This window comes from Protopterus annectens, chromosome 5.part0 (genome assembly GCF_019279795.1).
Source record: "Protopterus annectens isolate FY-2018-M chromosome 5.part0, PAN1.0, whole genome shotgun sequence".
Classification (NCBI taxonomy): Eukaryota; Metazoa; Chordata; order Ceratodontiformes; family Protopteridae; genus Protopterus; species Protopterus annectens.
Genome location: NC_056735.1, coordinates 433,462,886 through 433,474,967, shown reverse-complemented (window position 1 = coordinate 433,474,967; position 12,082 = coordinate 433,462,886).

Here is a 12,082-nt window from a genome sequence, read left to right as displayed (position 1 = left end):
ACAGACATCGATGTTCTCCATACTGGGGAGGGCCTTGAGAGCATGCATCTTGAGGTTTAGACTTCTGGCATTGAGCAGCATTACCCTTATGTTTTTTCCACTTAAGTTTTCTAGGGAGGTGGGTTTGTCTTTTCAGCCTTGCCTACAAAAGGCACTATGGAGGTGGCAAGAGCCTTAGCCAATACCCAGATGCCCAGGGGTGACAGGTTGCAAGCCATCCCTGGCAAAGCAGCGTGGCTTGTCAATCATGTCATCCCAAGCAGACAGACATTGGATCCCCTTGGAATGACACCAGTAATTGAGCCAATTGTTAAAGCTGATCATTCTGTGTTTGTACTGTGGCATCATTCTTGGTGAGGGTAGGATGCTGCTCAGGGTCAGAGTCATACCGGCCTGGCATACATAATCGGAGAGCTCCTCTATATCTCTTTTCATGTAGTCCAAGGAGGTACGTCTCAGGTCATTCACACCAGCATGGACAATGACTGAGTCATATTTGTACTTGCTTTGGAGTGACCTGCGTGCTTGTGTTATGTGGCAGATTGTAGCAGCCTACAGGCAGCTTACTGTACCCTTTTCCTTGTTCAGTCTGGTGAGTGGGACATCAGTGTGTCTGACTATGGAGTCACCTATTACAAGTGTATCAGGCATGTTGTTTGTCCTTAAGGGCTGTGACTGCTTGGCACACCGACTTTATGTACTATGTGTTGCATGTGCTATGTTTGGAGGTAGTGGTTGCTTGGGTGTCTGCTTTGGAGACCTCTGTTGATTTGGTGGATTTTTAATTAGAGCCTCCGGGAATGTTTTTGTGTGTTTATGTCTTTGGTTTGCAGTTGTGATAGGTCTATGTGAGACTGGGTTTGTGGTGTGTGTGGTTACCTTCTCCTCCTGACTAGTTTTGACAGTACTGAATTGAGAGAGCTCAGCCTTCAGTTTGGATAAATGGTTGCATCTCTCACATATGTTTGTATTTGTTGGGGGGAGGAGGGGGTTGTCTGTGTACATAGGGCAGGTGTAACATTGCCTCAAGATGAACAGATTCAACATGTTGTAGCTGGCCTTAGTGGATTTTATGAGTGGCCATATTTTATTTCCATAATACTGATCAGAGATTACTTCCCTTTTTGGGTTTGCTCTATCATGTAGTAGCTTCCTCATTCTCTTGCATGGTCTGGTAATGGCTGGGGTCCACCATGCCAGATGCCTGCGTGTATGGAATTGGGACTTGGTTTTATTTGGGATTTCATAATCCATGCATTCCAGAAAGTGTTCATAGAATGCATTTATAAAGGGTTCTGAGGTGTGGCCCACATTTCCCACAGGCACAGGGCCTTTAATGGATTCCACATCAGTTTGGAGGAGTGCAACATTTGCTTTACACATGTTTCACTGTGGTTTTCTGGCCAGGGACTGTGGTCAGGATGTGAATATCCAGTGTGATTACTCTATGGTCTGATCTTACCAGTGAGGGATACACTTCTCATCTGGCCATAGAGTACCCATGTTGCTGATTATCACATCCAGTATGCTTACCCCTCTTGTGGGAGTGGTACGTTGTTCCTGAGTATTTTGGTTTATGGATTCTAGGAACCTTTGGCCTAGGGTGTTGGAGCTAGAATAATGCTCCCAGTCTATGTTTGAGTATTTTCAGTCACCCAATATAATGTTGTTTGGAGAGCTTGATATTTTCATGTGTTCCAACGTAGGCCAAGTGCAGTTCCTCACATTAGGAGGGTAGTCTGTAGCAGGCTACAAACTGGGAGGCAGTTTTAGCTACTGTTACTTGACCATGGATAGCCCATGCTGCTTCTTGTTGTGGTACCAACATGGGGTCTGGTTATCCTTGACAATTATTGCTAGTAACCCTCCTTTTGTAGTTTGTTCCATGTTTTGGGGCTGTAAAGCTCGGTATGAGGTGTAACCTGGTAGTGTTAGGGTGCTCTTGTGAGCCTTGACCCAGTTTTCTGTTACAGAACAGATATCAACATTCTCCATGCTGAGGGGAGTTTAGACTGCATGCATCTTGCAGTTTAGACTTCTGGCATTGGGTAGCATTATGTCGAGGTTCTTATCCCTTGTGATACCTATGGAGGTGGGTTTGTGTTTTGAGCCTTACCTATTCAAGGCACGGTGGGGATGACAACAACCTTTGCCAGTATCCAAAAGGCCAGGACTGATAGGTGCACACCATCCCTAGCAGATGGAGCATCGTGTCTTGCTCAGCATGTCATCCCAGGCTGGCACACATTGGATCCCCTTTGACCAACAGCAATACTTAAGCCAATTATTATAATTGATCATCTCGTCTTCATATTGTGGCATCATGCTTGGTGAGGGTAGGATGTTAGTCAGGGTCATCAAGTTTGCATATACTACATGGTTTTACATTGCTTAACACATGGCAATCATGCCTCAGGTGGTGCTGCAGGGATGTCTATGTTGGATGCACATACTACACTCCCTGTACATGTTTGAAAGCAGGTTGTGTCAACTTAGGCATCCCTTTTACTATATGTGTGAGTCAGAGAGAAGTATAATTTACAGGGTTCCTACTGAGCCAGTGTATATGCTATGCGTTGCCTGGGCATGCCTCCTTCTGCCTACTGGGGCAGCCTCAGGTTGTTCCTCCTCCGAGTCACGCTCTGCCTGTGAGTGGCTTGGCAATGGTGGGGGGATGTTTGGCCCACCCCTATGCTGGACCTGCTGCAGCTGTTTTCGCAGAATCATATTTTGTAGCATAGCACATACCATGACAATTTGGGTACATGTAGTTGGTGAGTACTGCAAGGCTCCACCAGATGTGTCCAGGCACCAGAACCATGACTTGAGCAGCCCAAACACACGCTCGATTACATTTCGTGTTTGTGCATGTGCCTCATTATGGCGTTCTTGTTCAGGTGTGTGTGCATTTCTGATGGGTGTCATCAGCCACTGCTCCAGTGCGTAGCCAGCATCCCCCATTAAGTGACTCTGTGGGATGTCCCCATTGGCAAATGTCTGGTACAGCTGCGTCAGATGCCAGATATGAGAATCATGGTAGCTTCCAGGGCAGCCAGCACACACATTCATTATTATGCCCTGGGCATCACACACAACCTGGCAGTTGATGGAGGGAAAGCCCTTGCGGTTTTAATGTAGGCCCTACCCCGCTCACCAGCTGGTGCTTTGATGCGTATATGCGTGCAGTCTATTGCACCCACTACCTCAGGGTATTCCGCTATTTGCTGGAAGAAACGCATATTGCTGGCCAATACCTCACGGGAATTGGGGAAATATACATGATCACCGACATGTGCTGACATGGCATCCAGGAACTGGTGCAGTACCCTGGATGCTGATGCCTGTGATATCACCATCATATCACCAGTTCGTCTCTGGAAGGTACCTGTTGCTAGTATTCTTAGGCCAACACATACCTTGGTTTCCACTGGGATGGGTTCCCCTCTGTTGGTTCTGTGTGTGAGGCGTGGCCTGCACAGCTCAACAATTTGCTGTAGGAGGTCTCTGTCCACTCTATAGCGCTCCACTATCTCCAGCTCATGTAACCCCTGGTAGGTGACCCTGGGCCTGTACACTCTTCTCCGTCTCCTCACTGTGGGTTGTCCAGCAGCATTTACATAGTCACCACCCTCAGCAAGTTGCATATGTCTCCTTATAAGAGCTATGGCAGCCCCTAGCATTTTTAGACTGAGAGAAGCTTTTTCAGTTTTCACTTCTAATAGCTTACTCCTCTGTTGCAGTGTCTCTTGAGAGAAACATTCTACACTGTTGTTTGCAGAGTTTTAAGTGCTGGGCTGGGCTACTGTTCTGCCTGTGTAATTGCCTTCTTCTGATTGTTTTCACCTGCTAGCTCTGCCAGTAATCCCTGCTAGCTTCCTACTATTTCTCATGCTTCCTTTTTCCCTTCTGTTTTCTCAGGGGGGAGCGACGCGCATACCAGCGAAAACATGCTCACAGCGGCTAACATGCATGCACACATGCTTAGATGGACTAGAATCTGCTTATTCAGGTTAAAACACGCACACACCAGCGCAAACAAGCTTACAGGTGTTTAAGCAGGCTCCTACATGCGTATTCTGCCTTAAACGCGCACACTCATGCTTACACGCGTGCACTCTAGCTTACTCGTGCCTACCAGCACGCGCATGCACGTCCTGAAAGAAACTTTGGTGTTATCCATAGTGTACACCTTCCATTTCTTGGCTTTCCCATACCTACTTGTTGACACTCCTCTTTCCATGATGTGTGACTGACATCTTTCACATGAGACTGTACTCCAATGAGCTGCTTTTCTTTCATACATTCCCCCATGTGATGTCACCTGTCTCCTACTCTGTTAGTCCTCCTTATCCTACTCCTACACTGCACGGAATCTGCTCATTTCCTATGTAACAGTACGATTCTCTATCCTACCACTCATTTACATAGGATTGCCTACTAATGCTTCGTTACATGTCTTACACTCAGCTTCCCCCCTTAGCAACCCCTACTCAGTGGCCATGTTGTTTTAGCCTGCTATTGCCTTCCATTGTAAATTCATGCTTTGCATAAACCCACATTTGTGGGTTTAATTTTTTTATTTTTCTGTTTTTTTTATAGAGCAGCCCGTTTGTGCGGCGCTGCGCTACGTTAAAATATATATATATTTTATGTTTGCATCGCGGTACGTTGCCAGTGGCCACATATCTGGCCATTGGCATGCTGCCTGGGACATTTACAATCTTTATTTGGAGCTGCCAAGGCTCCATTGTGTTATTTGCAGAATGGTACTCAGTTATCAACTGAGTACATTTCTGCAGATAACATGGCTCTTACACGAGCAGGTTTCTGCTTCCTGGATCGTGAAATTACCTCATTTGCATGCCTTTCAGCTGCAAGTGAGGTAATTAGCATATCCACACCCTATCCGTGTAAGTGCCGTTTTAGGTGCTCTCTTACACACACATATTCAGGCTGTTCCTGGATCTTGATGGCTGCATGGAGTCTTACCCTACTCTTAGACTCCGTGCAAGCCATCGTGAATCCTGCCCATGGTGTTCTCTAGATTGTGTAACTAAATAGGAAGGAAGTTCAATTCTCATAGTGTGAATATGTGTGTGTATGTGTGTGTGTGTGTGTGTGTGTGTGTGTGTGTGTGTGTGTGTGTGTGTGTGTGTGTGTGTGTGTGTGTGTGTGTGTGTGTGTGTGTGTGTGTGTGTGTGTGTGTGTGTGTGTGTGTGTGGTTCTAGTGCAAGTGAGTAATGCCTTAGCAGCAGATGTGCTCTATTTGCCCTCAGGAAAAGAATTTAACATTGGACAAAGCTCCCTTTGTACTTTTTCCCTTTTTAACACAAACATCTGCTCTGCAACAGAATAAGTCAAAAATGCACGATTTCCATTTATGAGGCAGACTTCCCCTGTGGCACTTGTGCTAATACCGTGTTCTTTAGATGCTAAAAATAGATAGGCATGAGGTACAATTCTTGTGGTGGTGAACTTCTATGTGTATGTTTTGACTGCTAAGTTAGAAAGTCTTGATGACAGATGTGTTGTATCCACTTTCACTCAGGAAAAAAATTTAACCTGGACAAATGAGATTTCATACTATGCGTTCCTGGCAATTGTTGCTTCTGTGTTACTTCTTTATCTATTTTAACACCAGTTCATTGGGATCATTTTTGACTTGGTGTATTTTTGATTTACCTTTTCTTTTATCTGTCTGCTTTCTTTCTGAATTCACCAAATCAAAGTTGTTGCTGAAACAGACCCTGTTGATGCTCTTTTTTTATCTTTTAACTTCTTTTAAACATCTTTTCTCCAGTTTCAGTTTTCCACATTTTCTACTGACTACTGTCTCTGAATACTAAACTCCACTTCCATCTGCCATTTCAGTTCTGTACCTATATTCATTAGGGGTCATACCCTCCATATGCACTCTGCCACAGTTTAATTTCTCAACTATTCAATAGGGCATTGAGTTGGTTTTAAGTGTAGTCTGCATATATTCTTTGAAGCATAACTTATTTATATATATATATATATATATATATATATATATATATATATATATTATTTCAACTAGAAGCTAGGTTAGAGGCATAAATCATTAGTTAAGAAAGCTGCCAGGCACTGCCTGAGCTATCTGCACATGTGCATTGGCTAGCAAACATGGTTAATATGCACACATCCGCCACACAATGATATAGTGCCAGAATGGTTGTACTATATCAGCTCGCAGGACTATGGTAATCATACTGAAGCTGGGGACTATATGGAGTTAATCGTTGGCTGACACAGACTGCCATGCTCTCACACACTGAACAAGTTGCGTAAACTACAGGTACACATATCTTAGCATGGGACCAAAGGAATGACAATAGTTGAAGATGACCATCACACAGAAGATGGAGGAGCTACTACAGGACCTGTGAACACATAGTATCCATACCCGTGAGAAGGCTAAAGTTGTTAGGTTCTTCCAAGAACAAATGTAGGGACTGGTGCAAGACTCAATATAGTGAGTGGCTATAACAGGACAATAACACAGATGTGTTGCAGGATTACTGATAAATTGCTGCATGCCGGAACTAAGGAATAGGAAATGAGGGTAGAGCACTTACAAACTGGCAACTCACAGAGGCAGAGGCATTCCTAATATCTCTCAGTGGGGATAATGAGAGAACTCTCATGCCTGGTAGTGGCTTGGGGGTGGAAGCTGGGTTGGTAATGATTGTCTGAATTTCCGTAGTGAAGTCCCAGGTGGGTAGTGGAATGAGTGGAATGTGTCATTTCTGTAATATATTAATTTGTATCTGTGAATAGTTTACTTAGACAAATACATAGGGATATCTGTCATCAAGATACATCAGGGCTACAAAAGTAACAACCTGTACCACAAGCTATATATGGACCCATGTGTTATGTATATCACTGACATGTGGCAGTCTGAGTGCCACATGGTAGTTGGAGTCACAGGTATGTTATCTGTATGTATTCACATGTTTCACTAGGAGAAGATCCAGCACAAGAAACAGTCACATGCATGAAGACACTGGGTCGCTAGTGGCTGAAGCTGATGACACCATGCATGTGGCACAGTCTGATAATACATGGGCATTGTCAGCAATGCTAACACACGAGGGCATACTTGCATCATTCTTGGCTGTGGTAGCTGTGTAGGGAGAGGGTAAACCACTAGGATCACCAGTGTTCAGGAAATGATGCCTTTGCATGCTAGCACACACACCTCTGCTACAAAGGAATCACCTCCATAAATGGCAACAGTGTTTCACACTGCCTCTGAGATTTATACATGTAGCATAACATCTAGGGGTCTGTCATGGCTATGACTCCAGGTCTTTCCCACATCTATGTGTTAACCTTGGCATCAATCAGAGGATGCACAGATCAGTGATCCAGGTGTAGACAAACTCTACTCACTACATGCCAGATATGACTTGTATGCTGCTTTGACTGTGTGAAGACCTGCAACAACTGCAGTGACTATGTGACATTTTGCAACACATGCAAAGGGGCATATTGTATAGCATCTTACAGTAGACATGTGGTAAGGTCAGTGGTAGTCCAGCTGAATGCCATTGGGTACGTATGTTGGCAGGGTAAACAGTCTACCATGGCTGTGCTAGAGAACAGATTTACACTCCATAATCACACATCATGCTCATGCAGATGACAGATGCCTTTCCACACTGTTCATGACTATCTCTTCTTTGTGTGTAGGGAATCCAATGGGCAGAGACACTGCTCTTCTAGACATACTATGGTAAAACACTCAGAGTCACACAGATTAATGCCATCACATTATCCTGTAGGCCTCCCATATGTGATACCAACCTGTCCCAGTTCATAGGGGTCATAGATGCCACCATTTTGCTGGAATACCACAGAAAGAGAGAAGGCAGCATACCTGAACTTGCATCCATTGTGGTACACCATCTCTTGGCAGGATGACTCCAGTCCTGATACTGCAGGACCACATTATAAGCACACCCAGTGTTCCTCCCATGCAAGTTCTATCCCATTACTAGTGGATGTGGTCCCTGACTTCTTCTTACTTGCTAGCTATGTGCACTCCTACCACTCCTACTACCCATGACCTCTTCACATATGTTAACACTGTTACCCCATTGCTGTGCCCAACTCTACCTGTGCAAATTATGATGGTTGTGCTCTGCCTAACCCTCCAGTCTGTGTAGAAATAATAATGTCTGATGCATAGCATTGCCAAATTGTATATTGTAATGCATAATGCAGTTGTGTTATTGCATGTATTAGTTTTATTCTGTGTTAACCATGGCTCATATTCGTGGACCAAATATTACATCTTTGCCTGCATCATCCTTGCATGAATTTCAGTTAAAGCTGCTTCTTTTAATGGCTCTTCAACCATCTCCATCTCTGCCACTTCCTCAGGTATGTCAGACAGTTTTAAGGTGCCTAGATGGTGTGGCAGTTTTTAGTAGCACTATTGATATGCAGCATGGCATAACCATGAATATTTTGTTTCAGTGGATGGCCAGATGCATCCCAACATTGGATGTGGGCTTTCAGCAGTTCAAGTTACATATTTAACAATGTTATGTGTCCGTAACAATTCATTGTTATACCCTGTTGGCCACAGTATCAAGATGTGTCTTTCATCATCTGCAATACACAACTCTGGACACTATTAGAAGTGGTCTACCTACATACATGAGACCATACCATTCAGTATGGTAGGGGTGGCAATATGCTCATCTAACAACTAAATTTCCCAGCAGTGAAAAGTCTCCCTGCATGAAACATTGGCAAAGATGACATATGTGTCAAATGTGGGAATCATGAGATAAACCTGGATGATGTTCAGACACAATATATATAATACCTTGTGCATTGTATACCACCTGGTAGTTTACTGAGGCAAACCCCTTCTGTCTGATACAAGAGACACCATGTGGAGGAAGTTGGGTCTTTATGGTAATGCAGGTGTACTCAATTACCACTAGAGCCCAGGAAGTGTGATATGGTATAGAATACCCACATTGTTTTAGTTCTCTCCTCTGTTGTCCATGGAAACAAAACATGCTTATCCACTTTTACCAGCTCCACCTCAAGGAACTGGTGTATGATTTGTGATCAGTGCCTGACAAACTTGTATGTCTGCTGTTACATGTTGAAAGGTCACAGTAGAAAGCAGGGTAAATGTTACATACATTTTCCTTTCCACTGGGATATAAAGTCATTCATCCTCTTGATTCCATATTAGGATGTCATGTGTCTACTAGTTCCCATATGATTCTCTGTTGATACATTAGAGGTCAACAATGCCCCAGTCATGAAAATGATGGTATGTCAGACACTGGCATACACTTCTGTGGTGAAAAGATGGCAATGGCATGCATCGCTATGGATGCTGACTTCTAGTAGGCCACTAATATATGATCACCAGCTACAGCAGATGCTGCTCCTAGCCTCTTATCATGTGCAATATACCTGTATGCTAAGAATGATGATATTCAAATAAGCAGATAACCGTGGCTCATTGAACTGACTTCATGAGCTTCTGAATCATGACACCATGTTGTGATTTTTTTCCATTTGCATATGCAGTAGCTGTCATTAGAATATTGCCATTAATTTCCATAGCATGTCATCATTTCTATACAATGCACGTTGTGTGATTTTCCTGCTAGAGAGGTGTTGCTGCCTATGGCTGTGAATTATTCCCTTCCCCTGCTTCACATCTCTCCATGCTGTTTCTGATAATCCTTAACAATATTCATTTTTGAATATCCCCAATGTTGTTCTTTGATTTACAAGATGATTTCCTATTTAGCAATATTTTTTAAACTTTATGGGGTATTCTGTCTTATTAGCTTAATAGTGCAATGAAATGTTGTTCTTCTGCTGAAGACAGACTGCGCCTGAAATATATTTGCTTTGGATCAGTGCTTTACCTTGGTAAACAAATTAAATAAGTAAACAAGTAAATAATACTTAACACATGGTAGTAGCAGAAAGATGTATGTATGATTTATTTATTATCCCATACAATTATAGAAAGATAACTGTAACTATAACAGGAACACTTGCAATTCAATTATATATGATCTGTCATTGTACAAAAAGGATTTGACAAACAATGTTTAATACCTTGTAAGAATATATGAAATTCATAATTAGCAATTACTACTAGTTAGAACATTATCAATATGTATGTCTGTCTTCTTTATAAAAAGATAAGGATTATTATATAACTGAAAAAATACTACTTTACTGAGAAGGCGTTTCTTTTAATGAATGCCATATTTTGCAGTAACTTATATGTACAATTTCATGAAAAAAATCATATCTGCAAATGCATAGATGATGTGGCAGGTCATTTTCCGTGATTGACTGCTCACATCTGTATGAATGAAGTTTTGAAATATGATGGGATGAATGCACAGCTAGATGTTTTTCAGGCTGTTAATTGTAAAATTGTGTACAGCATAACTTGCATGTTAATTTGGACCAGGGTTGAAAAATCTATGCAGTTTAGGCTTTTAATTTTTTTTTTCACAATTCCTAAAACTACGCAAATTGAGTCAAGCTGCATAAACTATAGTTTTGAATTACGGCAAAATAAGTTAAGTAGTATGTTATGTGTGCTGCTATAGACTGTCATCAAAAGGAAAATGGTGACTGATAGCACAGAAAACATTTTTGTAACCCTTGAAATTCACATATAACAGTGTAGAAGAGGTTAGAACTATTACAAATGCCTAAAAGAATGTAAGTGTCAGCTTCTTTGAATAAATGTCAGGTGTATAACAGTTTCAGATTCTAGACAGGTATTACAGCAGAATGAATGACATCTATTGATTTGCTGTGATTGATATATTATCAGAAAAAATACTTAAGAAATATACATACCCTAATCGCTATGTGAAGAGTAAAAATGAAATAAAACCAACAAGATTTCCCTGCCATAAACTAGCCAAATGATTACTTGTCAGTCATCTAAGGACTTGGAGTGAGTGAGCATGTCAACACGAATGTCTCATTGCTGAGGGTGAAGAACATTTAATTTGGCTGCAAGTCTTTATGAAAAAGATGTTGAGGTGTTCTGTAGACAGGTGTATCACCTCATATGTTACATGCAGATGCTCCAAGCTGGTCTTTTCTGGTGCTTCTCATCAGATCATTCCTCATCAAAACAACACAAGAGTTTCAAATACAATAAAACAATATTTCAGAAAACTGAAATTAGCCAGTGGCATCAGTTACCAGGCTAACTTTGCATTTATGACAATATATGTTTCTAATCGCCATGTGTGAAAGCAACTATTGCTCTAAAAGATGCCTGGCATGAAGCAGCCAGCAATTATGTGGTCATTGCAGTCATAAGTAACAAAAACAGATGCACAGCATTACAGACAGCAGTAGACATGTAAATAGACCTGACCTCTTTGAGGAGCAGGAAAAAAAGGAGCTATGAGTAATATACTTCAAGTATTGCAAACAAAACTTTAAGCAACAGTACCAGGATATGTGTTGTCATGAAATATATCAAAACCAGCATGGAAAAATAAATGAACCATCGATGTGCACAGTAGGAAGAGAATATTCAGAAGAACTCATTTAAATCATCTACACAGCAATGACTAGCAGGCGCATTAATCACAACAAAATTCAAAAGATGCTTCATGGGATATAATGAAAAAAGCTCTGAAATCAAATATATTTCTGTAACACTACATTGTTATAAAAAACAGCATTCAAGGCATTTTATTTAGTTAGTTATGAGCATATGTCTAAATATGCAAGACAAGCCACTCGACATTCAAGTCAGAGGGCAAGGCATCTCTTAAGTCAAGTGGCCATTAGCTAATATAGAGTCACAAGTGCAACAAAAATGATTACATTCGTATATGTGTTAGATAATGGGCTGAATTCACGATGGCTTGCATGGAGTCTAAGAGTAGAGTAAGACTCCATGCAGCCATCATGTCCAACGAGCGATCCAGGAACAGCCTGTAGGGGCATGTAAGAGAGCTCCTAAAATGGCTCTTACACGGACAGGGCTGGGACATGCAAATCACCTCAATTGCAGGCAAAAGGC